Genomic DNA, 5900 nt, shown 5'->3' with positions numbered 1-5900 from the left:
ACCCGCGTCTCCTGCATCGGCAGGCGGACTCTCAAGCACTGCGCCACCAGGGAAGCCCGAGCTCTTGCTTTTTTTTTAAGATTTTTTTTTTTTGATGTGGACCACTTTTAAAGTCTTTATTGAATTTGTTACAATATTGCTTCTGTTTTATGTTTTGGTTTTTCGGCCACGAGGCACGTGGGATCTTAGCTCCCCGACCAGGGATAAAACCCGCACCCCTGCATTGGAAGGCGAAGTCTTAACCACTGGACCGCCAGGGAACTCCCTTAAGCTCTTTCTTTTTTTATTTATTTGTTTGTTTGTTTGTTTATGGCTGTTTTGGATCTTCGTTGCTGCATACGGGCTTTCTCTAGTTGCAGTGAGCGGGGGCTACTCTTAGTTTCAGTGCGCCGACTTCTCATTGCGGTGGCTTCTCTTGTTGTGGAGCATGGGCTCTAGGTGCATGGGCTCAGTAGTTGTGGCACACGGGCTTAGTTGCTCTGCGGCATGTGGAATCTTCCCAGACCAGGGCTCGAACCCGTGTCCCCTCCAGTGGCAGGCAGATTCTTTGTACCACCAGGGAAGTCCCAAGCTCTTTCTTATTCACCTAATTACTGTAAGAAATATTATTAAGTTTGAGGGTTGTTGATTTAGGCTCAGTTAACCTGTTTGAATTCAATTTGGCATTATCCTAAAATAAGTAAGCAAGACTGTTTGTTTTCTTATGTAGCTAAGAAGACAAAGCTTTAGATTAAAAATGTTGTGGGCCAAAAAGCTGATTAAATTAACCATAATGTAAGAACAGGTAGCCTTGGTGACTTAGAGAATGACTAATAGTGTAGAGGTTCTAGGGTGGGAACTTAAGTTCTGTAACTGCCTTGTTTGTGCTGTGGTGAATCACTTGCCCTCCCTGGACCTTTGCACATTGGTAAGGCCATACCTTCCTTCCATGGTCAATGAGGTAATAATCACCGACACAACGCAAAACAGCTACTTTCTAAGTTTTTACTTTTCAGAGTCAGAGGGATCCTAGAGCCATGTTACACATCACTTTTACATTTTCATTTTTTGAAATTTTGGAGTGTTTTTTTTAATGGCTGCTAACCTGAAACAATTGCTCAGAATGCTGAAGCTTCAGCTGTCCAGCTTTGCAGCAATTTCCCAAGGGCTAGAAGGGAAGGAGTTTGGGATTATCAAGGAAACTAATTCACCCAGTTCATTATACTTGTATTGTGCTGGTCTCAACACGTTGTTCTGTGAAGCTCAGCAGATGAGGTTCTGTAGCCCTGCTTGGAGATCATCCCACAAGTCCCCGAGACGCCCAGTTCCCCATCTGAGAAGTATTAGATCCAAATGAGAGTAAATAGTTTCAGTCATAGCACCTATCAAATATCTGTGGCCTGGGAATCATTTTCAGGTAAAGATCATCATTGAGTCGTCTCAGGGACTAATATTATGCTGTACGGAAAATCTGTATTCCATACTGTAACTTTACCAATGTGAAGCCTCCCCCCAAAAAACGTAAATAGTGGGATAAAGGTAATTATGGGTTTTCTCATCTTTTCTACTTACCTGTTCCCTGTTATGATGAAACACACATAGCTTATAACTCTTTTAGAAACAAACTCAATTACCGTTATTATCCTTTCAACACTTGCATGGTATTATAATCCAGTTCAATCACCGCGGGACATAGTGGGAGTCAGGAGGCCAGCGCGTGTCGGGGAAGATGGAGCGAGGCAAATGTTTCCCCTTCTACTGGTTTTGGGAAACATCCTTCTTCTCTGAAGGTACTTCTTGGGGAAAACTGTTTTCTTCTCAAGGCCTAATAAAGATTGGTGAGAGATGTCTGCAAAGCATTTGAAGCGCTTTGAAATAAAGACATGGATAAACATTCAGTATCACTGTCATTTTCATTAAAAAGGAAAGCCCAGCATGTGATGTTTTGGGTCACTTCCAGCGGTCCTGTTTCATGTTCTTAGTTCCTTTTTTGACCTTTACCTCTTGATATCTTTATACATTTGTTGAGGCTGTTGGACAAAGTCTTGGGATCCTAAGCAATATGGTGTTAAGAATGAATGACTGCCAGCCTCCATTTTTTTATGGGTGGAATGCCTGAAAATGCGTTTAAAACGGACAGTTGAGGTTTCTATCTTTAGATACCTGTTGTTCAAGTTTGGCAATGTTGGTGGCAAACCTAATTTAGTATCTGATCATTTGATTTTGTTTTTCCAATTCTATTCCCTACCTTGGAACCAGAGTTTTAAGGGAAATTTTTCATTAAATAGAATAAATACCAAATTAACTAGGATTTTTTTCTGTACTGTGCTTATGAATTAGAGATAAATTGAAAGAATGAAGCAGATATAAAGGATCTAAAAACCAAATACTGTAAGAACTTCTGGAAATAGTATCGTGTCCTAGGGACACGATAAGTTCCAGCTTCTTGTATGTCAGAATGTAAATTATTTCATGCTAAAAATGACTATAATGATATCCTTGTAGTGTTACAAGATACCAAAGATACTAAATAAAGGCTAAATTATGTTCAGTATAATGTATTTAAGTGATAGTGTGTACCAATACATTTTACTTATTTGCACCTTGGCCTGCAGGTTCTTAGTTCCCCGGCCAGGGATTGAACCCGGGCCCTGGCTGTGAAAGCACCGAGTCCTAACCACTGGACCACCAGGGAATTCCCAGTACCAATATATTTTAGAAAGGGTTTCAATAGTACAGATTGAATTTAAAAGGACTTCCTTCTGGTCTTTGGAAGTCTGAATAAATCACAAATTTTTATTTTGTGCCTTCTATATTCAAGAACTTGTGCTAATCAGAATATCCTGTCCCCTGACTGGCAGTTCTATTTGAGAATTGAGTAGCATTATCACTCTTTTTTTTTTTTTTTTTTTTAACGCTGCTGCTCTTTTTTTTTTGAGTTTGTGGGGTTACTGTGTTGTTTTGTTAAAAAAAAAAAGTGGACACATTCTTCATAACTCTAGTTAATGAATTGTTTATTTGTTTTAGATTTTAAATGCTTATCCTACAGTCACATTTGCTCATACACACATGTATTTTTCCCCTCTAGTCTTTCAGTCGAGTTTGTTTTTTTCAGTTCCTACCCTAATTTCAGCATCTCTACGTAGGCACACAGATTTTTTTATTTCTCAGCTTAGATGTCACCAAATAAATGTAAAGTAGGAAAAAGAATGGAAAATTTCCATCAGAACCAAAGGAACTCAACAGAAATTGAAGGTGAGGGTGGTATATATCATGTTAACCACGAATAGAAAATTATTTGACATTAATATCATGTTTAGCTTTATGCAAAAGCAACCACCCTGAAACTACTATGGTAAAATGTATATGTTTGTATGATATACACATAAACACTAATTTTCAGTCCTTCAGGGTTTACTTCCTTTAAGCAAACCTTGGATCAATCTCTGAAAACAGCTGCCTTTGGAGACCCTTAAGCCAAATTGATTATCTGGCCTTTGAAATTTTGCCTATTGAGAGGATGGTCACATGCAAAATGGATAACTTGAGGACAGTGCCCCCTCTGTATTCTCTTCCCTGGAGCTTCCTCTTCCACTTATAATTTTAGTTAATATCACTTAGCAGAAAAAAAATGACTATTTGTGATCTCTTCCCGAGCTGTCTTTCTGTTTCAGACTTGTCTCAGATTTAGCATGTTGGAGCTGAGTTTCTTCTCTTTCCTGTTCTGCTCACTCATCTCACCTCAGTTGTGTTGGCTGTCTCTCTCCTTAAGAATTTTAACCTACATGATGGTCCTTCTGTTTTCTTTCTCTCATTTTCATTTTGGGACCACCAAAAACATCTGTGCCCACTGTCAGATAAAATGCCTCTTCTCACTATGAAAGGTTACCACTTCTGTATCCTCCATATTACGTTGGTCTTATTCAGTTGGGGTTTTGATGACCAGTTCTGTTCCCTTCTATGTCACGTACTGCACCTGGTTCACTGTATGTGTTCAGTGAATGCCATCAAATAGCCATCATTTTGTTGAACAGGTTGGTGTGTTGCTGCCATTGTTCATCTGTTTTCTGCAGGCTGCATTAACAGGCAACTGCATGCCAGATTACATGCTGACAGCTGTGTCTTCCCATCAGAAAATGATCCTTTTCCCCTGCCTATCAAATGAAAGCTTAGTTTTTAGAGAAAATTACAAAATACAGAAAATGAAAGAGAAGAGCTGAAATCACAGCATCTGCGGTTTTCTCTATCCTTAATGGTAAGGCAGCTTCCTAGAAGATTTTATTGTAATATGTTGATGAAATGTTTATAGTCATCCTTTTGCAGTTTGTTTAGAAAGTAGTTTCTAAGCAGCAGTTCCCGCATCATCCAGAAAACTTTTAGCTGGAGAAACCACATTTCTTTTCTTTCTCAAGCTGCAAAACCACTCATCTTTTTTTTTCCTTTTTTTTTTTTTTTTTGAGTTTAACACTTGGTCTTTATGGTGAGAGACTAAGTTACATGATCTTCCTTGTAAAAGGATGTTTCTCAGATTTTTGTGTTTTATAGCTTTCTGGTTTCATTGCCATGGTCGATGTACTTATCAGGGAACTGTGACTATCTGTAGGAGCTCAAGCGTACACTGTAAAAAACTATCCCTCAAAAGAAGGAATAATTTCATAGCTATTGCTATGATAGTAGGTTTGGATGCATCTTACCATGGATCCAGACCTCTGAAATAATTGAGTCATGTGTATGTTTAAAGCGAGGGAACTTACCATCACGTATTGCCTCACGTTGACAATACCCTTTCCATAATCTTTGGATAGGTAGGTCATGCCATGACAGACTCTTTGGTTCCCTCAGAGCCATTACTTTATATTTTTCCCCAAAGGAATTTCAGTTCCTGTTTAATATTTGCTCGTTTTACTAGGTACTGAGGCAGAGAGGTAGTCGTAGTAGTCTCGTGAAGAGGGAAATCAGTGTTTCTTATCTATTTTCCATATATTGTCAGTCTGTCCAAACAAACCACTATATGGAAACCTGATAAGGAACATTGTTTTCCTCTTGATATACTTACCTGCTCAGCTCACCATGCCCCACTTCGGAGAGCCCTGTGGTAGAGTTTCAGCTCTCTAGATAAGGTGGAATATCTGTAAAATAGCTGAACCATTGAGCCTCCATAGATTTTCAAAACCCTGAAGGTGGGAGGAATTGGGAAGATGAAAGGGGGCCATTACCTCAAAGAATCCTAAAGTTCCAAGATGCAGCTCTGGGGTTCCATGGAGCCAGTGCATCTGGAGCAGCCCAGTTCCTGGAGAGGTAGCTGTTGCACTATAGCCTTCCTGCTGTTATCCTCTAAGGTATTCATCTAGGTGGCCCTTGCCCTTCCACTGTGAATCATCTCCTCAAGTCCTTCTTTCCTTTTGTTGGCTGCTTTGAACTTCTTGTGTATTAATCTCCTTTACAAAGTAAGGGCTCTAAGCAGGGGATAGTAAACCCTCTAGGTAGACTTTCACCCACGCTGTGTGAGAAGGATTGTTGAACTGTCGTGTTCTGCATATTTCAAAACTGCAAAAGAACTCTTAAGTTCTTGCTCACTTGATTTCTTCTGTTTCTCTAATAACTTTGTACATCATTTCTCTCCATTTGTATAATATCCAATGCATTATTTTTCTTCATTCTAGCTGATGTCAAGTCTTTGATAACCAATCAATACAGAGAGGCTAGAGACATATTTTCTTTCCTCTTGAAGCTATTTTTCTAGAAGTGTTTGGGGCTAGATTCTAAGGGATTGTCTGGAGTTTCTTCATAAAATTCACCATCAATTGAGAGGATTTACTTTTGTAGTGTTACCTCTCAAGGTTACCACTGACTCATATTCTTTCTACAATTTCAGTGCAACCAAGATTTCGATTTGTATTTTAAAAGTCAAAATGAATTCT

At 39.2% G+C, this 5900-nt stretch overlaps 1 protein-coding gene and 1 non-coding gene across 4 annotated transcripts in view; one reads left to right on the top strand and one right to left on the bottom strand.

The window, feature by feature from the left end:
• RNF43 (ring finger protein 43) overlaps window positions 1–5900 on the top strand; it is a 62909-nt gene that overhangs the window by 18157 nt on the left and 38852 nt on the right. The gene's annotated exons all lie outside the window — the stretch shown is intronic.
• On the bottom strand, window positions 2603–2674 carry TRNAE-UUC (transfer RNA glutamic acid (anticodon UUC)). Its single transcript has one exon. It is a non-coding gene; the product is annotated as a tRNA-Glu (tRNA).

This window comes from Lipotes vexillifer, unplaced genomic scaffold (genome assembly GCF_000442215.2).
Source record: "Lipotes vexillifer unplaced genomic scaffold, Lipotes_vexillifer_v1.1 scaffold433, whole genome shotgun sequence".
Classification (NCBI taxonomy): domain Eukaryota; kingdom Metazoa; phylum Chordata; class Mammalia; order Artiodactyla; family Lipotidae; genus Lipotes; species Lipotes vexillifer.
This window is presented reverse-complemented; position numbering and strand designations above follow the sequence as displayed.